This window comes from Petaurus breviceps, unplaced genomic scaffold, assembly GCF_028583685.1.
Source record: "Petaurus breviceps papuanus isolate PSGF00001 unplaced genomic scaffold, PetGlider_PUasm1.0 84, whole genome shotgun sequence".
In the NCBI taxonomy this organism is placed as follows: domain Eukaryota; kingdom Metazoa; phylum Chordata; class Mammalia; order Diprotodontia; family Petauridae; genus Petaurus; species Petaurus breviceps.
In genome coordinates this window covers 13,449,047-13,475,726 of record NW_027186645.1, presented here as the reverse complement: position 1 = coordinate 13,475,726, position 26,680 = coordinate 13,449,047, and the positions used below count along the sequence as shown (strand labels likewise).

General features: G+C 36.5%; 1 protein-coding gene and 1 pseudogene across 1 annotated transcript in view; both read left to right on the top strand.

Moving 5' to 3' along the window:
* TFEC (transcription factor EC) overlaps positions 1-26,680 on the top strand; it is a 258,690-nt gene that overhangs the window by 79,870 nt on the left and 152,140 nt on the right. The gene's annotated exons all lie outside the window — the stretch shown is intronic.
* Positions 1,835-12,458, top strand: LOC138176225 (large ribosomal subunit protein eL6-like; annotated as a pseudogene).

Genomic DNA, 26,680 nt, shown 5'->3' with positions numbered 1-26,680 from the left:
CTTATTTGGTAGAAGTTGTCCAATTTGCTTACAGAAACTAATGATGTTAGTAAAGTGGCTGCTATGACTGACCATGGCCCTGAAAGATTGTAATAGAAGAACTGAAAATTGAAAAAAAATCTAATTAGGAAATATATATATAAAATAAAATTTAAAGTGACTTAAAATCATTATTTTAAAAAATTTAAGAAAAATCTAATAAAATTACACTATTAATAGGGGAGAAACTTCCTAAGATTTATTTTAGGTACAAAGGAAAATGTTGAAATTCCTGATGATCAGAAACACTTTAATCTTAGCACAATATTTATTTTAGGATTAATTTCATACATGAAATGAGCCTTTGCCAAGGTTTTTGTCTATTTGAATCTTCAGTTCCAAAACCATGTTTTAATCCTTTTACAGCTAATTGAGTGAAGTCTGCAGGCTTTTTCAGCTAGGTGAAGTTCAAGTTGTAATTGGTATCAACGAAAAGCCCAATGCAAGAACCAAACAGTCTGGCCATTTATTATATCCACTTGAGACTCACAGCAGTGGTAAAAGATCACTTTATGAGTTCACAAGGGCAATGCTTTAGAGACAATGCAATGAGCTCCAGCTTACCTCAGGACAATTAGTAGGGGGAAAAAGCCTAAGGTTGGTGGACATTTAAATAGCACCTTTTGAGGGGATTTGGTCAGTTTGTCTGGGGTTACAGACCTCTCGGTGGTTCTATTATAAAACTGTTTTCCAGGGCAAATGCTATCAGTCTAAAGTTTGCTCTAGGCCAAAGCTTAGCATGGAAAATTCTAGACTAGAAGCTGTTTTATTTTAGAAATTCAGTTTGGCCTGAGATGATGGGACAAAGTTGTAATCCCTGTTACTGGAGAGGCTGAGGCTGGGGGAATTTTTTTGCATTCAGGAGTTCTTTGTTGCAGTGGACTAAGCTCGTTGGGTGTCAGCACTTTAATATTAAGATGGTGAGTCCCTAGAGGATGAGGAAGGAGGTGGAGTACTAGTTGCCCAAGAGGGAACAAATTGGTTCAAGTCAGAAGCAGAGTCAAAACCTCCACACTGATCAGAGTGGGATGGGCCTCTCTACTTCTAGCCTGGGTGATACAGGGAAAACTAATCTTAAAAAGGAAAAAAATACACACCTACGCATACATACCACCACCATCATAACAGATAGGCTATAATATATAATATATTCACACATATGTGTGTATGTAGTCACAATATATAGCCATGTATCTATACATATCTGCATACTATATATAGATATGTGTATATGTATACATATGTGTATACATGCATACACATGTATGTATGAATTTTATGTGTAGATGGATAGATATAAAAATTCAGTGTGGCCAGTTTCATTTAAGGTTAAAGGGAAAGAAAAGAATGCATGTGAATTCTGTAAAGGTTTTAGTTTTTCTCATCTGAAGAGGCCTATGTGTTGGAAAGAGGAGTTTGATAGACATTTTCAACTTTGGCAGCTTAGCAGTATATAAGGACTGGCTTATTTGCTTATGTGTGAGGTACAGTTTTATTTATAGAAGGCCTAACCCCTCAGGAGAAATTTCAAAATCTATTTGGTTTCAAAATAGTTCTACCCATACAGTTATAATTCTTCCTTTCTTTGTCTTCCTTTACTGAACGCATATATAATCTTGTTTTCTTAAGAACTCCTTACCTCAAATGCAGATTACCTTCCTAAAATTAGGACCTTCTGTATGTGGGGCAGATAAGAGTCCAGTTTGACTAGTATTTTAGAGTATGTAAAGGGGAGTAATATGAGATAAGGTTATTAGATTGGTTAGTACCAGATTGTGAAATGCACAATTGAACGATGTGCAAAGGAGCTATAGAGAAAAACAGAACTATGGGTAAGAAGGGTCATTTTTGGAATGATAGGAAGGATAGATTGAAAAGAGAAAGAACAGAATTAGGGAGACCTGTTAATCATTGATCTCTCCCTATGTACTAGTTCTACAAGCCGTCACGACTGACAGTATCAGAGGCCTTGTTGATCAGATCTACAAACATGTGCAGACCTCTGTTCTGCTCCCCTACTCTCCCTGCCTAAACTCATGTCTCTTCTGAATTTCCCTATTTCTAACAAAAAAAAAAATCACCATCCTTTCAGTCACCCAGTTTTGTAACCTTAATGTTATCTTCAATTATTTATTGTTCCCCACGGTGGATAGAGTACCAGGGCCTGAAGTCAGGAAGACTCATTCATCCTGAATTCAAATGCATTTTCAGACACTTACTAGTTATGTGATTCTGGGCAAGTCATTTAACCCTGTTGGCCTCAGTTTCCTCATCTGTAAAGTGAGTTGGAGAAGGAAATGGCAAACCACTCCAGTATCTTTGCCAAGAAAACCCCAAATGGGGTCATAAAGAGTCAGACCCGACTGAAATGACTCAGTAACAATGCCCTACATAACTACCTGATTCCCAAGACTGGAAATTACTTCCAAGACTAACTCTTACATTTGTTCCCCTCTCTTTACTTGCATGACCACCACCCTAATTCAGGGCTTCATCACCTGAACTACTCTTCCCCCTTCTAATTCTTCTATATTGATTCTTCCTCTTCCAACTTTCAAGACTTTGTTAAAAAAAAAAAAAAAAGCCTGAACTCAATAGAAGATTTGACATACAAGAATCAACAGAGACATAAGGTACATACCAAAGACTGAATATAAGGGATTCATAAGGACAGACTGTTTGCTTTTTATGTATATGAAATGTAAAATATATGTCTAAGATTCTTAGTAATAATTGGGTAGCTCATAAGAAAGATTGGGGTAAACCTGAGTATTATATGAATTAAAAAAGTAAAACCATTTAGGAATAGCTAGAAAGAGTAATTATTTTATACAAATGAGTTGGAATAGGAAGAATCAAGACAAAAGAATTAGATGGGGGAGGAGGGCTGGAAGTTTTGTTAACCTACTTTCATTGGGAATGGGTTTAAGAGAGAACTGTGTGTGTGTGTGTGTGTGTGTGACACACACATACACATATACTTAGAAGAATATGTCTTCTAAATTCAGGAGAAATAAAATGACAGGGGTATGGGGGCAGAGGACAAGGGAGGGGTCTTTAGAGGAGAGGGAGAGGGAATAGGTGAAAGGGGGTATAGAAGGGTATTTAGATTTATGGGAATGGGAAGATAGGGGAGGGGTCCTTGGAGTGGGGGAGGCAAACAATAGGAGGGCAAGGTAGTGGGGGTGGGGGGATAGGAAACAAAAGACATGCACAAATAAAAGGGAGCAGCTAGGGGGCGCACTGAATAGAGCACTAGCCCTGGAGTCAGGAGGACCTGACTTAAAATCCAGCCTCAGACACTTGACATTTACTAGTTGTGTGACCTTGGGCAAGTCACTTAACCCCAATTGCCCTGCCTTCCCCCCTCCAAAAAACAAACAAACAAAAAACTAAAACAAAAAAAAAACAAAAAAGAAAAGTGATAATTTATTAATGCCGCATATATTTGAAGAAATAGAATGAAGCATGATTACACAAATAAAATTTACTTTCAAAAACCAGTAGTGGATAATCCAGGCCATTCTGTTCTGTTTAATTCTTCAATGAGCAACTGTTGCATGATTTAGTTGATACATTATAGGGAGCTGCCTAAGCACAAAGACAGGGTTTGAACCCAGGTTTTCCTGAGGCTTAACTCAGCTCTCTATTCACTACAGTGTTCCCTCTATGTTCTCATGTTCTTTGTGTGTATGTGTGTGTGTGTCCCCTCCTCCTCTCCTCTTCTCTTTTTTTAAATTAAATTTTATATTTATTTTTAGTTTACATCATTCATTTCCACAAGATTTTGAGTTACAAATTTTCTCCTGATTTTTCCCCTACCCACCACCCCAAAACAGCTATCTCACTGTATACCCCCTCCCCCAATCTGCTCTCTCCTATATCCTCCCCCATCCCCCTTCCAACTTTCCAGTAGGGCAAGATGGATCTCTATACCCCAGTGCTTGTATGTCTTATTTCCCAGTTGCATGTAAAAAAAAATAGATATTTTTTTTAAACATTTGATTTTAAAACTTTGAATTCCAGATTCTTTCCCTTCCTCCCTCATCACCCACCCTTACTGGGAAGATAAGCAATTCAGTATAGGTTGTACATGTACACAAAACATTTCCATAGTGGATATATTGTGAAAGACTGACTATATTTTCCTCCATCCTATCCTACCTTCCACTTGTTCTATTCTCTACTTTGACCCTTTTCAAAAGTGTGTGCTTCCAACTTCCCTCCCCCCCACCTGCCCTTCCCTCCATCATCCCCCCTCTCATCCCCTTCCCCCCCTACTCTCCTGGGGGGTGAGATACCCTATTTAGTATCTATGTCATTCCCTCCCTAAGTCAATTTCAATTAGAGTAATGTTGACCCATTCCCTTTTGCCTTCCTGTTCTTCCCCTCCATTGTTACAATTTCCCCTTGCCTCTTCTATATGAGATAATTTACCCCATTCTCTCTCTCCCCATCTCTTCTTATTATATTCCTCTCTCATCTCTCAATTTCATCTTTTAAGTTTCATCCCTTCCTATTCAATTGGTCCTGTGACCTCTGTCTATATATACCTGTACACATATATACACACTCACATATGTATTCATATGCCCATATACCCTCTTATATAGACATATATATGTATGTATACATATATGTACATTTATATTCCCTTCAACTATCCTCATACTGAGAAAAGTTTCATCAGTTACAATTATCATTTTTCCATGTAGGAATGTAAATAGTTCAACTTTGATAAGTTACTTATGATTTCTTTTCCCTGTTCACCTTCTCATTCTTCTCTTGCTTCTTGTATCTGAATATCAAATTTTCTATTCAATGCTGTTTTTTTTTTCATCAGGAATGCTTGAAAGTCCTCTATTTCATTGAATGACCACATTTTCGCCTGAAACATGATACTCAGTTTTGCTGGGTAGGTGAATCTTGGTTTTAATCCCAGCTCCTTTGACCTCTGGAATATCATATTCCAGGCCCTTCAATCCCTCAGTGTAGAAGCTGCCAGATCCTGGGTTATCCTGATTGTGTTTCCACAATATTCAAATTGTTTTTTCTTGGCTGCTTGTAATATTTTCTCCTTGATCTTGGAACTCCGGAACCCGGATATAATATTCCTAGGGTTTTTCTTTTTGGGATATTTTTCAAGAGGTGATCTTTGGATTCTTTCAACCACTATTTTGCCCTCTGATTCTAAAACATCAGGGCAATTTTCCTTGAGAATTTCTTGAAGGATGCTTTGTAGGTTCTTTTTTTGATCCTGGCTTTCAGGTAGTCCAATAATTTTTAAATTATCTCTCCTGGATCTATTTTCCAGGTCAGTGGTTTTCCCAATGAGATATTTCACATTGCCTTCTATTATTTCATTTGTTTGGCTCTGTTTAATAGTATCTTGATTTCGGGGAGGCCAGGTAGCACAGCGAGTAAGAGCACCAGTCCCAGAGTCAGCATGACCTGGGATTGAATCCGGGCTCAGACACTTAGCACCACACCCAAAAATAACTGGCCGTGTAACCTTGAGCAAGTTACTTGACCCCAATTGCTTTTTAAAAAATAGTACCTTGATTTCTCATAAGTCACTAGCTTCCATTTGCTCCATTCTAATTCTGAAGGAACGATTCTCTTCATTGAGCTTTTGAGATTCTTTTTCCATCTGGCAAATTCAGCTTTTAAGGCATTCTTCTACTCATTGGCTTTTTGAGCCTCTTTTGCCATTTGAATTAGTCTATTTTTAAGGTGTTATTTTCTTCAGTCAGGTTGTTGACTCTCTTTTCATGATTTTCTTGCATCATTCTCATTTCTCTTCCCAATTTTCCCCCCACTTCTCTTATTTGGTTTTCAAAATCCTATTTAAGGGGCAGCCAGGTAGCACAGCGAGTAAGAGCACCGGCTCCAGTGTTGAGAAGACCTGGAGATCGAATCCCGGGCTCAGACACTCACTCAGCACCCACCCAGAAACACCTGGCCGTGTAACCTTGAGCAAGTTACTTAACCCCAATTGCTTAGGGGCGACCAGGTGGCTCAGCGAGTAAGAGCACTGGCTCCAGTGTCGGGATGACCTGGATCAAATCCAGCCTCACATACTCAGCACCACACCCAGAAATAACTGGCCGTGTAACCTTGAGCAAGTTACTTAACCCCAATTGCTTAAAAAAAAATCCTATTTAAGCTCCTCTATGGCCTGTAACTAGTTCATATTTTTCTTGGAAGCTTTTGGTGCAGGAGTTCTGACTTCACTGTCTTCCTCCTGTTCCATGCTTTGATCCTTTTTTGTCCCCAAAATAGAAATCTAAAGTCAGATTGCTGTTCTTGCTTTGCTTCCTTTGCTTGCTCATGTTGCCACTCAATTACTTGACTTTTGAGCTTTTTGCCACAGTAGAACTCTGCTTCTAGAGAGGCGAGCTTTGTCACAAATTGCTGGGGTTTTCACAGCTGCTGGAGCTATTAGTTGGGTTCCCTCTCAGAAGCCTCCACTGGCTCTGGCACCTGGTCACACAGCCCAGGGCCTCTACCCTAGACTACAATCCAGATCCAAGCAGGTTAAAGCAACACTCTCAGACTGGTGGCTTGGTCCCTCTACAATCTGCAGGCCAGGAGCTCTGAAGCAGCCATGTGGGGCGGCAGCTGCTATGCCTCAGCAGCTTCTCCCTCAGGGGGTAGAGGCTGGACTCCACTCCAAACCCCCTGTTCCCAAAGTCCACACTGACCTCTCACTTTTTCTTTGGCAGTTATGGGTTGATAATTCTGGAAATTGCCACAGCTGCTGGTGATTAACTCTCTGTAAGTCCCTCCAGCTGTGGCTGGTGGGCCTCTCTGAAGTTAAAACCACAGACTTACATGGGGTTGGGCTCTGCTCCCAGCATGCTGCAATGAATCCTTCCTGTCAGCCTGTCGGTCTTCCTTTAGTGAGAGATTTGTTTCTCTCTGTAACTTTGTGGGTTCTGTAGCCCTAAAGTTTGTTTAGAGTAATTTTTTATAGGTATTTGAGATTGTTATGGGGGAAGCACAGGGAGTTTTCCTGCTTCTATGCTGCCATCTTGGCTCCACCTTCTTCCCCTCTTCTCTTTTCTCTTTCTTCCTATGTCTCTCTCTCTCCCTTCCTCTCTAAACAAATCATATTAGTTAATATATTTGTATATCACATATGCTTATATACAAACACTCTCTACAAAACCATATGTAATGTATAATAATGATATCTCATGCATATGATGTTATATATGTACATAGCTATATGTGTATATATGTATATATATGTGCACACACATCTCTCAGACTTGTGATTTCATCAGCTTAGGGAGTCCTGGATGAAGGACTTCCCAGTCATGCAGAGGAGAACCTTCTCTAAAACTTAGTGTTGCCTGGGGATGCTGAGAGATCCAGGAACTTTCCCAGGGTCAAAAAGCCAATATATGCCAAAGGTGGGTCATGTACCCACATGGTCATTAATCAGGCACCAGCTCTATGTTACTACTACATCATGCTAGATATTGGTTATAAAATAGGTTGAGCTCTTAATTATGAATTGACCTTAACATCATTCACTAGCCATTTCACAAACCATCTACTAGCCCTAGGCTTAATATTAATAATGAATCAGATTGCAAAAGACATGTGGATAGCATCACCAATTAAATTCCTTGACTCTGCTTTTCATACATATAACAAATTGAGAAAGGCATTGAAAAAGTGTCTGACTAGAATCTAATAACTAACCATTTTTACAAAAGTCGTGCCCTTCTAAAGAGTTCTCTGAAAGACATTTGCTCATCTTCCTGACCCTGGTTCAGTTCTTTGCTTATGCTGAGTTCTTAATAAATACTCTTCCCTAGTTAACACACAGTTATTTTCTCCCATTGGTGAGTATAAGTCTTCGCTGAAAACTCATTACAGGATAAAGATAGAAAATTGAGAGCACTAGGTGGAGTGATTACTATAGGTAATGATAACTGACATTTATATAGCGCTGTACATATATGATCCAATTTGATTATATAACAACCATGTGAGGTAGGCACTATAAATATTAATATCAGTATTTTATAGATGAAGACACTGAGGTTCTAGGAAGTTTAGTGACTTAACCATGGCCACACAACTAAGAAGTTTACGTGATGCAGTTGCTGTATAAATCCAGCTTCAGTTTTCTTTCTCCTATAAACCCTACATACAGAATAATTTCAAGTCTTTTAAGAGGTTCTAATAACTGGGCTCTTCTCTGCTGGCCAGATTCATTGGCATACTTCATAACTCTCAGATTACACTATTTCTATCTGAATATTTCTTCAGGTATTGAGAAGTGGTGGGACAAAGTGAACTTGCCTTAGAGTCAGAAAACCTGTCTCTGACAAACACTGGCTTTATGGCCTTGGGTGAGTCATGTAACCAATGTCTCAGTGTCTCAAATTACTCTCTAAAACCATGTCGATGTCTATTGATAATTTCTTCACTAGGAGATCTTATACTAATAATCTTATAGTCAAGAGGAAATTTAGGTGTTGGAGCTCATAAGAAAGTTTCTTTGCTATAAATATTTTCGTGTATGTGGGAGCTTTTTTTTTTTTAATCATTGATCTCCTTCTGGTATATACCCAATGATGGAATTTCTGGGTCAAAGAATATGGACGTTTTATTCATTTCTTTTTTTTTTTTTACCATAATAGCAATTTGCTTTCTAGAATGGCTTGACCAATTCACAACTTCCCCAGTGGTGTATTAGTGTGCCTGCTTTTTCACAACCCCTTCAGCATCAAAGTCCTGTTGATTCTACTTTCCATAATATCTTTCTGTTCCCAAAGAAATGCTAGAGTAAATGTATTTGTGTGACGGATCGTTTTCTTATATCTAGCACATTGATTCAAGTTCTTATCATCTTTCACAGGAGCTTCTAACTAGTCTCTGTTCTAGTTTCAATCCACAGGTATTTATTACTTTCCTTGTATGTGACAGGCACTCCCCCTAGCTGCTGAAATCATCTGACCATGCCACTCTCCTAAAAACTCTTTGAGGACTGAACTTGTTGAATCTGTGTACTTGTATCACCAGTGAAAGGCCATGTGGCATAGAATATGAAGAGTTAGACTCAAAATCAACCTCTGTGTCCCTGCACAAGTCATATAACCTTTCAATGCCCTAGACATCTTGCCCAAAGTTGAACAGATACTGATTTTCCATTGGCAGAAAACTATCTCACTAAGAGTGAAATCACAGGTCTTCCTCTCATGCCACTTCCTACCTCCCCCCCCCAAAAAAAAACATCCCAAAGCCATGCAAGGGTAGGGAACTTACAACCTCTAGACCACATGTACCCTTCTAGGTACTTGGGAGAGGGCTTTTGACTGAGTCCAAGTTTTACAGAACAAATCCTTTCATTCAGGGGATCTGTTCTGTGAAGTTTGGATTCAGTCAAAGGGCCATGTGGACTTGAGGATCTAGAGAGACACATGTGACCTTAAGGCCACAGATTTCCCACCTCTGCTAGAGCATAAAATTACCTGGCCCACAGTAGGTGCTTAATAGAAAGGTACTCAAATAATGAAGTTCGTAAGTGTAGAAGTATAACAATTAAAATATCTATCAATTTGATTGAGAACCACAAAAAACAAGGGAAAAGTAGAGTATGATGTAATGGAGGCTAGATTATAATTTGTGTGAAAGAAGATTTGGGGATTTTAATGCAAGCTCAATGTAAAACAACTCCAAAACAAAACAGAAAATTTAAAGAAATATGTAAATATTACATATAAATATAAAGTCATAGGTAAGAAAAACTTAGAGCAGGATTATAGATCTCCTTAAACATGCTGCTGAGGATTTTATATTTTATCCTTGAGGCAGTAGTAGAAGGGAGGAGAAAGGAAGGAAACAAGCATTTATTAAGCACCTACTATATGCCAGAAACTGTACTAAGCACTTTATAAATATCTCATTTGATCCTTGCAACAGCCTTGGTAGGGAGGTGCTGTTATCACCCCCATTTTACAAGACATGGAGGTAGACAGAGGCTTGCCCAGGGTCACACAGCTAGTAAGTGTCTTAGGATGCATTTGAACTCAGGTTTTGCTGACTCATCACTCTATCCACTATACCCCCCAGCTACATCAAAAGTGATTCACTGGAGGCAAACATAGCAGTTTGGAGAACATTAGGGGGGAAAGGCAGACTAAAAAGAAAAGTCCAAGATATTTTATAGAGATTCATTAGAGCTGAAAGGTAGTACAGGCAGCTAGGTGCCTCAGTGGATAAAGCAGAGGGCCTAAAGTCAGAAGCCTCGTTATCCTGAGTTCAAATTCAGCCTCTATTAGATACAAACTATGGGACTCTAGGAGAGTCACTTAACTCTTGTTTACCTCATCTATAAAATGATCTGGAGAAGGAAATGACAAACCTCTCTAGTATCTTTGCCTAGAGGCACAGAAGAGTCAAACAAGACGAACAACAACAAAAATGGAGTAGGCCTCCTTCCAAATACCCTCTTCTGAGAATATGCCTAAAACTTGAATAGCAAGTAATTGACCACATGCAGTGAGATTTATTTCACTTGATAAACTGAATGGGAAAATTTGAAGGTTAACAAAACCTTTAGAGTTTCAGGGGGTTAACGTAGGGCCAGGATACCACTGTCTTCCAAGGTATAGAACTTGCAGGTATAAAGTAGAAAGCCATTAATGTGAAAACAAGAAAAGAACCTTTGAGTGTTATCCTTTACCTTTAATTTTCATAGGGGAAATAGCTTGATATCTTTATAAATCAGATGTGAAAGAACTTAGAGTAAAAAAATGAGTAATTGACCTTTTTAAAACAAATGAAGAACAGGCAAAGCACAGGCCCTGAAAGATGTATGTTTTCAGTATAAACGTAGGTATGTAGGAGAAAATTAATTCACGGAACTATTTTTTTGTAGTCTTAATGTTAACTTGTATTTTGAAAGAGAGGTTGAAAGGATACAGTTAATAACTGAATTCATGGTTGGCTGTTTTTGCATTAGCTTTGCCAAAAGGTCAATCTAAGAAGCTCAGTCACTGACGGTATCTTGATTAGAATAACCAGGTGTATTTTACACACACTTCTACCTAATGGTGGAATCTAATGATAGAATGAAGATGGTTAGTCTAACAGGGTGGTATTAATAATTCTAAAGTTTAGAATTTGTCTTGAGACTATTCATATTCTTTTTATATAAAAATGAAATCTATAAATAATTTTTTTCTCATTTTATCTTGTTCAACTGCTCCTTGCCTGGAGTATTAGCCATATTTTAATGTAAGATATGAAGCTGTTCTTTTGACCTGCTTGTTTGTGAAGTATTGGACTTGTATTACCTACTTGGGAAAGTTAGCAAATGGGATCATACCTGATGCCAAGATATTCTATGAAGCTGGATTTAAAAATAGAGGTTTATTAGAATTATTCTTAGGATTTATACACTCAATACCTCAGAAGATTTATGCAGTTTTTCCATAGAAAGACTGGAATATATTACCAATGATGATTTACGTGTAAGACATGGTCCAGCTCTTTCCCATCTCTCAAGATGGTGGACAAAAAGCCACCCAAGGAAAAGAAGGTCAAAAAGGAAAAAAACAAAAAACAAAAAGGAAGATGTAGCTGAAAAGGTCAAAAAGCCTTGAAAGCATTGTAGTAGGGACCCAGTCCTGGCCCGAGGGATTGGTAGACACTCCAGAGCCATGTACAAGCGGAAAAATGCTACCCCCAAAACCCGGATTGAAAGGAAAAAGAAAGAAAAAGTGCCTGCTACTATCTCAAAGCCTGTTGGTGGTGATAAGAATGGAGGAGCTCGAGTGGTAAAGATTCGCAAAATACCTAGGTATTACCCTACTGAGGATGTTCCTAGAAAGCTGCTAAGTCATGGCAAAAAGCCCTTCAGCCAGCATGTGAAAAGACTTCGAGCTGGCATCACCCCAGGCACTGTTCTGATCATGCTCACTGGCCGCTGCAGGGGCAAGCTTTAGTTTTCCTAAAGCAACTGGCTAGTGGCTTGCTACTGGTGACTGAACCTCTGACCATCAACCATGTTCCTCTGAGAAGGATCCATCAGAAATTTGTCCTTGGCCCCTCTACCAGGGTTAACCTTTCAGGTGTGAAAATTCCAAGTCATATTACTGATGCTTACTTCAAGAAGAAGAGGCTCCATAAACCTAGACACCAAGAAGGAGAGATTTTTGACACAGAAAAAAGGGGAAATACGAGATTACAGAGCAATGCAAGGCTGATCAGAAAACAGTAGACTCTCAGATCCTGCTCCAAATCAAGAAAATTCCTTAGCTCTGTGGCTACCTTCATTCTGTCTTCTCTCTCTCCCATGGAGTTTATCTTTACAAACTGGTGTTTTAAAAGACTTGCAGAGAACACTTATTAAAATATTTTCAATAGCTAAAAAAGAAGAAAAAAAAAGAAAAAGAAAGAAAGACATGGTCCAGAAGATGTCATCAAGGAAATGCATAATTGGAATGTGGGGTTGACTGTTGATGTATTCTAAACCTTTCCTCCCTTTGACAGTTTTTCTTTAATAAATATTGAGACATACTGAGAGACTGTGTTGGCTTAGGGGACTAGATGCTTAGGCTGTTGGTGTTATTTCCTCACCACCTGAGTACTAGGCAGCCATGAAGAACCCCAGGAGCTTTCTGATGCTTGGCTAGTGGACAATAATGGGCAGCTCAGGAAAGGATGTTTGTCTCAGCCAAATCAGTTCAAGGTATTCTTGAAGACACCTACCTTTGTTGAATATCCTTTTGCTGCCATAGCTAAGTAAATCTCCTTTTGTTAACTTTTGATCACTTCCAAATGTCTCATCTTGTTCCTTTTCAAACCTACCCAGGTACTGGCCTGAGTCAGGACCAGCCCAGAACAGGTAGTCATGGAGTAAAAGCAAGTGATAAGACAGATATATCTTGATGGTTATACTGGCATTCATAAAATATTTAAAGTTCCTAGATAAAGGACTCTAATATGTGGGGAGGATTTGGAGGCTTTATGGGAAGACAAGAATCATAGAATGAACAAGTAAGTTGGGTTGTGATATGTACAGGTTGCATTAGTATCCTCATCAGTGAGATCATGGATCCATCAAAGCGGCTACAAGCTTCTATTATAGTTCTCCTTTAAGATGATATTATTTTTAAAATGATACTATTTTCTCATTAAAATTCATAATATCTTCTACACCAAGGGTAAGAATTTATTAAATGCTCACAAAGTGTATAGTCCAATAATAAATTCTATCAACCAAGCATTTACTCGATACAAAGCACTATGAAAGCTTCTGGAGTGGGTTTGGGGCTGGGGAAGAGAGAAATAGGAGTCTCTCCTTTATTTCTCTCTCCTCTCCAATTGTTATAGGTAATCTTCAAGGTGACTTTAAAATTTTTTTTAGCAGTTGATGGTGGGTTTATTTAAAATATGCTATGTTTCCTCAGAAGATAAGGAAGAAATTGGGGAAAACTATAGCAAAATTACTAGGAGAAAAACCAAATTTGTTAAAGGTTCTACATTCAGATCCTGATGTACAAGCAAAGAGATAGTGATTGTTATTTGAGAAGCCCATGACCTTTAGAAGGGGAGACTGAAATGAAAAATACAGTATTATTAAGAATTCGTGAGTTTGTTAACAAAGTTCTTTTGTTTTATAATCCTAGTAAAATTTCTAAAGATGTAATTATGACAAGGATAGTATAGAAAATAATATAATTGCACCTTTAAGAAAATAATTCTGTAGCTAGAAAATATATTTCACCTGGTTCCTAAAGCTATTTTGGCCTCTGTCATAGGCAGGCCCCGTGAAAATCTTTTAGGCAAAGCATGAAAAGGACCTGGAAGGCCGTGTGAAAATGCCAAGAATTGGATTAATTGGCGTAATACAAGGTGGCTGGGCACAGTTGGGGAAAGTGTCAGTGTAGGGAGAATCCCCACCAAGTAAGACTGTCTGTGCAATTAGCTATCTGAACTCTAACCCTTCTAGAATAATTAATGAATAACAGAGGGGATCAAGACAAAGACACAAAGTGATTTGGTGGGTGCTAGCTAGTAATACATCAAAGAATGCTGGTAATTGGCCCTGTGGCTTTCATTCTTTGCCCTATTTCTCTCAATTCATTGACTCAAAATAATGGGTTCAGGTTCATTATCAACAGGCTTGAGCTGTAAGAGCACAACATTGCAACAATGCACTGATTGTAGCAGTGCTGGTGGTTGAGTAAGAAGCAGTGGGTAGAAGGTAGCCCACTCCTCTGGAAGGAAAAGTGGCAGCTAACTCATAAGAGTCCTACTGAATGAAACAACTGACATTCACCCTCTAATTCTGAGTACCGAAAGCCTTGGTTTTCCCAGTTGTACGATGCTGGAATATAGTTGGTATGGGCAGGTAAGTATGCTTCCATTTACGCGGTACTTGGGACAACAAAGAGTTGATTTATATTCCCTCCATTGTAATGATGGGATGATTCTTGACAATCATGCATCACATGTGCTATGAATCATGCTACTCTTGGCATGTTAATGAAAAATATGGCTTGTTTCTGCTTCTGATAGTATTGGAAACATTGGTCATAACTTCAAATTTAATTGTTTGTATTGAAGGTCCCATTTTAGGGAAAATTTCAGCAGCATTTTTGCATCAATTTCCTTTCATTGTGCTGACAGTGAGGAAAGACAGAAAAAACTCTACATACTTTTTAAAGATGAGCACATGAAGAATGTATCAGCTTTGCAAATGATGGTCCTTTGAGTTTGTTATCTAGATGTATTTCCCTAAAAACCTGAGGCAAACTGTAATTGTTATATTCCTTTCAAATGGCTGAAACGTTGCACTTTTATGCTTAGTGGAATTTATAGCATTTCTTAAGTTTCCTTAGTTCAGAAATTAGTAAGGTTTTTTTCTTTTGCATTTTGACAACAAAAAATATATGCATTTATGAAAATTCCACAGCTATAAAAAAAGTTAAATCTGAATTTTAAATTTGATGTTTGTGATAGTAAGAATATTTTCCAGATTGAAAGGCTATACCATTTTAAAATTTGCACATAGGTAACTATGCAGTATTCTTGGATGACTCCAATGTACAGCATTTTAAATTTCCTAATATCATCAAAGAAATTCTTTATCTACAAAATAATCTTGCTGTTTTAGTTAGTTTTTTCCGTCACACAATAATTTCTATATTCTTCAGTGGAAATTTGTTTCTTCATCAATTTTGAGAAAAGCAGATTTTATTTGATGAATATTATATAATAAATGTAAGCTATGCGGTTATCAAAGTGTGAGCTTTAAGAAATTAGTCCAAAATCAAAGAAACTGAAGTGATATATTGAAATTTAGACAAATACTTTGGATTTTTTTGGGTATTTGTTATGATATTCATTATTAAAAAACCTTTAGAGAAGAATCTGTAAAAGAATACAGTAAAATGTAAAATAAAAATGAGGCAAAAAGGTAACAGCTTAAAATACTTAAATGCAACTATAATGTGTGGGATTTAAATGAAACTTTCTTATGTGGTTGACTTTTGTAACTAAATAAATGTAACTTTTCCAGGTTGCATGTATAATCTTCTATTTAGTGCACAATAACAAAATGTGTACTAGTTTCACTGGAATATATGAGTAAATAATTTATGACATTATTAATTCATGTAATATTATTACAAAGTCATTATGAAGAAACTGTTTGCAAGTGTTTTTTTCATTATTTGGCTTAATTTGATTTATTTGATTATTTCATTATTTTACAAAGTATAATCTATTTTGGGGAGGTAATATCAAATGAATATTGTAGTTAGTTCTTATTTCTATGTCAGTCTCAGAAGGCACCTCATTTTAAAGTAACCTAAAATATTGGATATGATTGTTTTATAAGAATAATACATATTGATTTCTACATAATGCTTGTCTTATGTTTTCTATAGCTTGACTCTTCTTTTTAGACTTAGAATCACAGAATTTTAGAATTAAAGATCAGAGGGGATGCATTCTGAATATAGTAAATGTTGGTTGCAAATCTGGGAGAGAGTTAGAAGCAACATTTCTTTGCCTTGCACTTTTGTCAAACAATTTATATCTGACTCCTTCCCAAACACAAATCTAATAGTAACAATATGATCAGGGATTGCACATCAAGCAAATTATTTTCTGCAGGTATTACTTCCAGATTCATGCTTATATATACACACAAATGTTTGTTACATATACTTTGATATGTCAACAAATTTCTGATCTTATCAATATGAATACTCCTTTCAGTAATATAGACTATGACCCATCCATGCCCTCTCATCTAAACTTATCACAGGGAACCTGCCCAATGTTCTTCTAGGAGCCTTCATTTAGATCCCTTGACATTGTATAGATTTTGATGGAGTATATGGGTTGTCTATCACTAGCTTTTGCTATTTCAGGTCATATATTTCTCAGACATTTACAGACATGCATGCATACACACGTATGTTTATATAGAGATTATATAATTTAATACATGATATGTGCTTAAATGTATGTACCACCATCTTTTCTGGTTTACATCTTTGGCATTATCCTTGACTCTTGACTTTCATTATCTAAACTCAATCAAATGCCAAATTTTTTCTACTTCCCTATTTCTTATATTTCTTTACATTTTCTCTGTGCACATAGTCATCACCTTAGTTCATTTGTAGTTATTTTGAATGGAATTTCTTTATCTATTCCTGATTATTTTTTTTTTACCATATATAAAACATTCATGATTTTTGTGGGTTTATTTTATATATTGGCAATTTTTTGAAGTTCTTTGTTTTAGTTATGTTTTAGTTGACCTTCTATGGTTATCTAAGTAAACAATTATGACATCTACAAAAAAAATTGTTTCATCTTTGCCTATGCTTGTTTCCTAAATTCCTTTTTCTTATTGTTATACCAAATTTTCTAGAACTCCATAAAATAAGAGCAATCACAAATGCCTTTGCTTTATCCCTGGTCTTATTGGAAATGACTCTATCTTTTCTTCATTGCAGATAATGCTAACTTTGGGGGTTTATATAGGTATAATTTACCAAATAAAGGAATAGTCCATTTATTCCTATGCTTTTTAAATGTTTTTATTAGAATGGGGTATTGTGTTTTATTAAAAGATTTTTCTACACTTATTGATGTAATCATGTGATTTAGATTTTGTTACTGATATGGTCCATTAGGTTTATGGTTATCCTAATAGTGAACCAAACCTTTATTTCTGGTGTAAGTCCAATTTGGTGATAGGGTATGTAGTATTTTAAACATGTTGCTGCAAACATTTAGCTTATATTTTCTTTTTTTCTTTAATATTTTCACATTGATATTCATTAGAGATATTGGTCTATTGCTCTTTCTCTGCTTTATGTCTTTCAGGTTTATGTATCAGTAACATTTGCTTCATTTGCTGTTGTCTAGTCATTTTTCATTTGTCTCACTCTTCATGATCCTATTTGGGGTTTTCTTAGCAAAACACTGGAGTAGTCTGGCATTTCCATACCCAGCTTGTTTTACAGATGAGGAACTAAGGCAAACTGGGTTAAGTGACTTGCCCAGACTCACACAGCTAGTTAAGTGTCTGAGGCCAGATTTGAAGTCATGAATATCAGTCTTCCTGATTCCAAGCCCAGTGCTCTATCTACTGTGCCATTTAGCTGCCAATATTTACTTTACACAAAGAGTTTATTAGGATGATATCTTTCCCTATATTTACAATTTGTATAATATTAAAATTAGTTGTTCTTAGAATGTTTGATAGAATTATTTATTCCTTTTTTTTCTTTTGGTAATTCTTTATAGTTTGCTCAATTTTTTTTCTGAAAATAATTTATTTTCTATATTATTGTACTGCAAGCTGTAGATGTTATATCTGTGTAAATATTCATTTTGTTTGTTTTGTTAGCATTTAATGGAAATTAAGTGGAAAAGAAGTTTCTAACAATTTCATTTATTGTGAATTCTCTTTTTTCATTTTTGATATTGTGAATTAGGTTTTCCTCTATTTTATCAGATTAATAAATAATTTATCTATTTCATTAATTTTAAGATAGTCCTAACTTTAATAATTCAAAGGCTGCTTTCTTTTCAATTTTATTTACCTCTTCTTTGATTTTTAAAATTTCTGCTTTTGTGAATGACTGAAATTTTTTTGATTAGTTCATTTTCTAATTCTTTAATTGCATGACCAATACATTGGTTGTTTCTTTTATTGATGAGCCGGTTTAGTAATGTATATTTTCCCCTTGGGACTCTTTTGGCTATATCCCCCAAATTTTGCTGTTTTATCTCATTGTAATTTTATTTTTATGAAATTATCAATTCTATTATTTATTCTTTAACCTGCCAGTTAGGTGGCACAGTAGATAGAGCACTCAGCCTAAAGTTAGGAAGACCAGAATTCAAATCCAACCTCAGATACTTACTACCTTTGTGACTCTGGGCAAGTCACTTAAGCTTTTTCTGCCTCAGTTTCCTTAACTGTAAAATGGGGATTTAGGTTTGTTGTGAGGAACAAATGAGATAATATTTGTAAAGTGCTTAGCATAATTCCTGGAATATAGTATGTGCTTAATAAGTGTTTGTTCTCTTACCTTTCCCTCTCCCACCCCAGTTATTTAAGATTAAATTATTTATTCTCTAAGTTTGAATCCTTTATTCAAAATCCTTTTTAAAAAAATAATTTAGGTTAATTGAATTGTGTACAGTAAAGGATGTACTTAATATTTGTGCTTTTCTACATTTTATGAGGTTTAGATACCCAACAGTTGGTTAATTTTTGTAAAAGTGCCTTGCACTATTAAGTTATATGTATATTCCTTTATTTTCCCCTTCAACAAATGCCAGAGATCTATCACATTTAACTTTTTTTTAAAATTCCCATTGCTTAACTTCTTCCTTATTCTATTTGCTGTTAAATTTGTCTAGTTCTGACAGGGGATCCTTGAGGACAACACTATCTTAGTTTTACTGTCTACTCCTACAATTCAATTAACTTTTCTACTTACTCAGTCAATAAATGTTTACTAAATGCCTACTATGTTTCAAGCACTGTCATAAAGCTACAAAGAAAGTCCCCACTTCAAGCATCCCAATGTAATGGGGGAAGACAACACATAAAAAGAAGCTGAAAAGTGTGGAGGTAGGGGGTAGAGGGGAAAAAAACGAAATACTCAGCAAGCTACATGATAAAGTCTTGCAGGTAGGTGGGAAATGATGAAGAATCTATGCTGGGCTCCCTCAGAAGATCTGAGAGTAAGTCTCTTATGTCTACCTTCTATCCTCTCCAAACAGAAGGGAGTAAAAGGCCTTAGGGGCAGGCAGTAGTGAACAGGTGTAAGTTTCAAAATTAATTTGATCCTGTAGGAATATGAGTTTTTCTAGCAAGTATTTAGCTGCTATGCCATTAGGTACAGATATATTAATAGTCAGAAAATTAACACATATTAAGTGCCATTATGTGTTAGGCCCTGTGCTAAGTGCTGGATATACTAAATATTAAGTATTTAAATTATTTGATTATCAATGATGCTTTTAAGCATAATGCAATTTTCCTGTCTATCCCTTTTAACCATGCCTAGTTTTGCTATTGCCTTGTCTGAGATCATGATTTCTCCCCTTCCTTTTTTGAATTCATCTGGAGTTCAGGATTAAAAAATAGCATCCTCTTATATGTTGTTTACCCAAAACACAGATAAAAAAAATAACGATTCAGACAGTTCAATTTGTTATGACCTTGTGAACTTTGAAAGGTCAGAAAAACAAGTTGCTAAGAGATCTGGAGACAGGGTTTATGCTAGGTTTTGTAGCCAGGAAGTACCTCATTGAGACTCTGAGAAATAACCATCATCTGTTTTCAGCAGTATGTGAGGCACAGACTTGTCTATCCATCAAGTATACTGCATTTGGAAGTGAATTTATGATGAAGTTGACTGGGTTAAGTTTGAGCCTATTGTCTTCAAGGACTAAGGTATTATGGGGAAAGTATGACCCTAAGAGTATGGGCAGAGGAAATGTTTAAAATGTCTCTTTTTGCTATTTATTAGTGGTATATTCCTTAGCAAAAGTTAAAAATTTTCCTATGCAAAAAAAAAAAATTATATGAAAATAATTAGGTGGAGAAGGATTAGGACTGCGAAAATTTTTTAGCAATTGGTCACTTTGGGGAAAGAATCTGAGCAAAATCAGAAGCCATATTGAAAAGAATTGAGCAGAGAGGAGAGGTAGTAGAGGCATTGGGTGTTGACCAGAGGTATTTAAACATCAGGCACGAGGAAACCCACAATACTCCCTAAATGAAACCAGAACCAGATTAAAATGTCATTGGGAAATATTTGACAAAAGAAATAAAAATACAACGAAACATAGATAATGTATATCTGTGGTTTTCTAAGTCAATGTGTATCCCACAAGGATCCTTATGCATGGTTTAGTGGCCTCTGTTTCTGAGTTTGACACTTCTGGTGTGGACAACTTTATCAAGAATATTGACTGAAGATAAGGAGAAGAGATATATGGGATGATAGTTTGAGGGGATGGTAGAAGTAGTGAAGGATGGAGGAGATGTGGATACATTTGAAGGCAGGAAAAGAAGTGATTGATTGGAAGAGATGAACAATTCACAGGAGAGGTGGTAAATTGAGGATACAATCTTCTAGAAAAGATGGTAGGGGACCTGACCAAAGGTATATATGAAAGCCTTGATCTTGGCAGAGAGAATGGGAGATATCAGGTGTTTTGAAAAGAGAATGAGAAAAACAAATAGCCTAAAACCTTTTTTTCAATGAAGAGGCAAAACCTTTTGGTGAAAGGGGTAGAGTGGGGTGAGGATGTAGGCTGGCACTCCATCTTCTATCTCTGTGTCTTTTCAATGGCCTTCTCTTTGCCTAGAATCTACTCGCCTCTCAGCACCATCTCATGAAATCCCTCGCTTCCTTCAGTTCAGAGCTCAGACACCACCTTCCCCATGAAACGTTTTCAGATTCTCATCTTTGCTAGTATCCTCTCTCTCAAACTATAACAACTTTGTATTCATTCTCTCTATATTTATTCCATTTGTGTTTGCCTCACAGGGTCGTTGTGATGATCAGAAGACATCTCAAGTGCTATGCAAATCTAAAAGCATTATATAAAAGTTAGCTACTATTTTTATTTCTTATATGTACTTGTCTTTCCTGTTAGAATATAAATTCCTTGAACATAGCAACTGCTTCATTCTTTCTAAAACTTTTTTTCTTTTTTTTTTGCTTTTTGTAGGGAGAAGATAGGGCAATTGGGGTTAAGTGACTTGCCCAAAGTCACACACAACTAGGTTTTTGTGTTGTATCTGAGGCTGGATTTGAACCCAGGTCCTCCTGACTCCAGGGCCAGTGCTGTATTCAATGCACCACTTAGCTGCCCCTGCTTCATTCTTTATATTCACTTGGCACAGTGCCTAATGTATATAGCAGGTGCTTAATTTGCACTTGTTGATTGATTCAAGTAGCAAGTTGAAAATGAATGATTTCTGCAAACCTCCTGTTCAGTAGGCTCTGAATTGGCCTTTTCTCCTGCTGTGGTTTCCAGGGCTCCATCAACTGCATGACTGGGCCCTTTCACCCTGTGCTGTGTCCTATAGGCACTGATTCTGTTCCCCTACTTCTATTCTAACTTGGCAGAACCAGGATCTGGGTTCAGTACCTTGACTACTGGAGCCTGGGCTAGCTTGTGATTTCCTTGCTCAAAGCACTGGCTGCCACCATATTCCCTTGCAGGCAGGATCTTGCAAGGGTTCCCTGGCATAAACCATCTACTTGCCTTCACTGGTGTATGTGTGTGTGTGTGGGGGGGAGGGTGATTCTGGATGGGATGGAGATGTTTACTTTTCTCTTCATTTTTTTAGAAAAAAAATCACTCATCTTTCTTGGGATCTTTTTGTCATATTTGCTGGGGTTTTTCAGAGGTGAGGAAGAGTTGGGCTTCTCTACGACTTTCACATCATGATCTTAATCCGAAGTTTCTTGCCCTCTTATCCAGAAGCTTCTACATAGGGTTTTAAGGTTTACAAAGCATATTTCCCACAATCCTGTGAAGCAGGTATTTTTAACTCTGTTTTACCTGTTTGGATCAGGAGAAAAAGGGAAATGAAGAGACTGTGTGACCATATAGCAATAAGTGGTGGATTTAGGCATCAAACTTCCATCTAGTGCCATGACACCAAGCTTCACTTCCAGACTTGAGACCATTTTATGGCACTATTCTAATTAGGGCATCTGATGTAGCAGGATATATATTTTTTAACATTTCAGTTATACTCTTCTTGGGGCAACTAGGTGGTGCAGTGAAGAAAGTATCAGGCTGGAAGTCAGAAAGACTTCTCTACCTGAATTCAAATCTGGTCTCAGGCAATTAGTTGTGTGACCCTGGGAAAGTCACTTTTAACTCTGTTTGCCTCAGTTTCTTCATCTATAAAATGAGTTGGAGAAGGAAATGGCAAACTATTCCAGTATCTTTGCCAAGAAAACCCCAAATGGAGTTGCAAAGAGTTGGGCATGACTGAAGAACTACTGAACAACATATTCATCTTAACTGGAAAACTTATGAAGTAAAAATTAAATTAACGTGTACACACACACACATATATTAACAACACTAATTATATCATAAGGCTAAATGAGGAAAGGGGAAAAATAACAATTAACTTATTACATAGAGTCCCTATTAAGTAATGCTGTGAATTCATGTTTTCTAGAGTATACTGCCTGTTACAAGTGTGGAATATAAATATTTACTGAAGAAATCTATTGAGATGACCTGTGAAATTTATGCACACTTTGGGAAATTCATACACATTTTTAAATATAGGGTCTATAACTAGGGAAAGCAAAAAAGGTCATCAAAATCAGATATGAATAGAGTTGATGATAGAAGTGGTCAAATTAAATTTTTATGATGGAATAAACATCTCTTCTTATATCAAGTACTTAAAATGAACACTCTAATTATCATTATCTCTCTTCCAACCACCACCTTACCCACCCCTGTTCTGAAATTCCCTGTTATTGTGGAAATTCCCCACCATTTTTCCAATCTCCTATGCTTACAATCTCATTGCTTTCCTTGACTCACCCAACATCAAGTCAGTTTTCAAATCTTGTCATTTGCATCTCTACAATGTATCTTGCAACATCCTCTCTTCTACACTCGAATAGATATCGCTTTAGGCCAGATCCTTATCATCTTTCATCTAGGTTATTCAAACAGATTCCTAACTTGTCTCCCAGCCACTTTCCTCTCTAATCTGTCCTCCAAAATGCTGCCTAAGTGATTTTGTTAACTCGTAAATCCAGCCCAGTTACTTCCTTCACCCCCTCAAGGAGTATCAATAGCAACAGTTTCTCTTTTGACCAGCAACCCAGAGGGCCTTACCCTCCCAGTTTGATTTTTTTTTTTTTAATTAAAGGGGCTATTTATCCCCTGACTCACTTCTTAAAGAGGCCAATTCACTGAATGGGTGTTACCTCACTCCAAAAAGGGCCAGAGTCTCCCATTGTATCCCTGGCCATCTTCACTTGTCCTGAAGAGTATCTGATCACTGGACGTAGATGGCTCTGAAGGGGAAAGTGAGGCTGGTGACCTTGCACAACCCTTCCTCACTCAAATCAAAGTCAACTGCAAGTCATGCCATCATCTCCCTGATGCTTTGAGAAAGGAGAAACACAACAACAGTGATCTCCAGTAACTTCCTACTGCCTTTAGGATTAGATATAAAGTTTTGTATTTATCTTTTTAAAATCCTTCATAATCTAGATCCAACTCATCTTCAACTGGATTAGACATTCCTCCTTCTCATCCCATACTCGGATCCAGCCAAACCAGCTTTCTCCTGTTCCCCCATCTCCACACCTTTGTAGTGACCAGCCACCCTTCTTCAACTACACTCCCTCCTTATCTCTGCCTCTTAAAATTCTTAAATTTCCTTCAAGATTCAGCTCAAGCCTGACCTTACATGGAACCTTCCCTAATTTCTCCAGCAGCAAATGTTCTCCCTTCCCAGACTACTTTGTGTTCACTTTGTAGCCATTATGTGTATGTTTACACATGAATATGCTCTCTCTCCTGTTATAATGCTTCTAGACCGTAGGGGCTAATTCACCTTTATTTTTTATTTTCCCAGATCTGGCATATAACAAAACCTCTATCAATACTTGTTTGATTGCTTGAAATGTTAACTAATATCTCATAGAATTCTCTTTTTGTCTCTGAACTTTACTTGCACATTTGACGAAAAGCAAAGAGGGATATTATTTAATTTTCAGAGTTCTCCTTAAAATTAAGAAATAATCCTCTTAGAAAGGATTTTTGAATATACAGTAAATTTTAATCTCAATTCAAGATAAACATTTCTACATTGCCATACACCTGAACTGCTTTTAAATATCTAATACCTTGATCCATATTCAGCTTCCCCCCCCTTTAGTTTTCCTGCTGTGATGAAAGAGTCATCTCATCTTGTATTAATTTCATTTGATATATAGAATATCATTATGCCATAGCTGTTGGGGCAGGCTTACATTTCAGAGACTTTTCAGGCTATAAAAGCAAAATTTTAAAAACTTTCTTTTAGTTCAAGAGTGTTTCTTTTTATTTGGGACTATTTTATGCTTTACTAAATATGACTCAAAAATGTTTAAAATGAATCACAGGAAAAAAAATATTTAATTTATTTAGTTTTAATTTAATTAATAAACTTTAATATTTTTTATTTCATTTTATAAAATTAATTTATATTTTTATTTAATTTTTTTAAAGAAATTGTTTTTTTAGATAACTACAACTTTAAAAGTGACTTGCTTTAAGTTTTTGAAATAATTTCTACTTGTATTTTTACATATCCTTTTGTATGATGAATTGTTGAATTCTCTTAAGTGAACAGCTTTCCTTCCAGGGAGTTTCATTTAAGTTTAGAGTCTATTTTACTTTTTGTTTTCTATTAACTAACCCATTTTTTATAGATTGAATTGAAAACTGATAGAGAAACATTTAAATGCCAACAAAAATTCGTGTTTGTCTATCGTTCAACTAAAAATCTTCAGCATTGTTTAAAAGTTCAGGGGTGGGGAATCTGAGGCCTTCAGGCCAAATGAATCCAAATTTTACAGAAAAAATTTGTAAGATTCCATGACCAAAGACATTCATCACCCTATAGAATAGAACAAATCTGTTCTATAAAACTTGGATTCAATCAAAAAGCCTCACTTAAGGACCTAGAAGGTCACATAGGTTCTACACCCCTGGTTTAGGGTTTGTTAGGGTTTTTTTGGTTCAGAGGTATGATTTCCTTGATGTTATTAACTCCTAATATTTAAGTTCCCTGAACTAATAGAGATCAGAGTTGTCTAGGGGAACACAGAGGGTGTGTAATTTGCCCATGGTCACACATTTCATATGTGTCAGAAGCAAGACCTGAATCCAGTGTTTTTGACTCCAAGGCCTATTCTCTATCCATTACACCATGCAGCTTAGGCTGTAGTTTTGTTTTTTTTTTTCTTTTTAAATAAACAACAAAACGTGCCCTTTCTTGTTTCCTTCTTACAAAACCTAATTTTGTGCATATTTTTTCATAGGGATTATTTCTATCAGTCAAATCTGAAGCAATATTTTTTTCTTTAATTTGTGTCTGAGATTTGTCCTAATTTGTTTACATTATGATATACCGACATGATTTTTTTGCCTTTCTGCTGTAGCACAGAATTTGTTCACGAATAGTATTTCAGCATAGATGATATTTAGACTTAAAATGGTATTTATTATGAGTTGTCTAAGAAAAAAGTACTCCTGATTTTCTATCAGTATGATGTGTATTCTGATTGTTTTTCCAGAAGTATTGATGGGTTTACATTGAACAACCCACTACCTTTCTTCAGGCTTTTCTTGTGACAAATTGTGGACAAGTCCAAGATGGTTGGGGGGGGGGGGGTGTAGTGGGGATAGAGGTACAATTTGCCCATAGCCTGTTATATCGTTTTTATGAGTATTAACCTTTTATAAGCAATTGGATGCACAGGCCTGGGTGTAAAAAAAAATGCTAAAATACTTCAAGGAGTGTCAGGCTGTTAAATGGATAGAATATTGGATTTGTGGTCAGGAAAACCAGAGTTCAAAGCAAGATTCAGATACCATCTGTGTAATCCTCAGCAAATCATTTAACCTGTTTACCTCAGTTTCCTCATCTGTAAGATGGTGATGATAATAATACCAACAATAATAAACTTACCTTTCAAGGTATTGTAAGGATCGAATGAGGTAATGTTTGTAAAGCAGTTAACAAATGCTTGGGGCAAATCTCTTAACCCTGTTCAGTGTCCTCATCTGTTAAACAGGAATGATAATAGCTCCTACCTAAAAGGGTTATTATGAGTATCTAGTGAGGTATTATATGTATGTATGTGTGTGTACCTACTTAACTGCCATACATATGCCCACTATAAATACCCTCTTAGCTGCCTGACACATAGACACACATATAATACATATATGTAAATTGCTATGAAGACCTTATAGCACTCCATAAATGTTGGCTATGCTTATTATTCTGTGTGAGTTTTCCCCCCATTGAGACAAATGCCAACTCTTCTAAATCTTATTAAAAGGCATTTGTGTGATT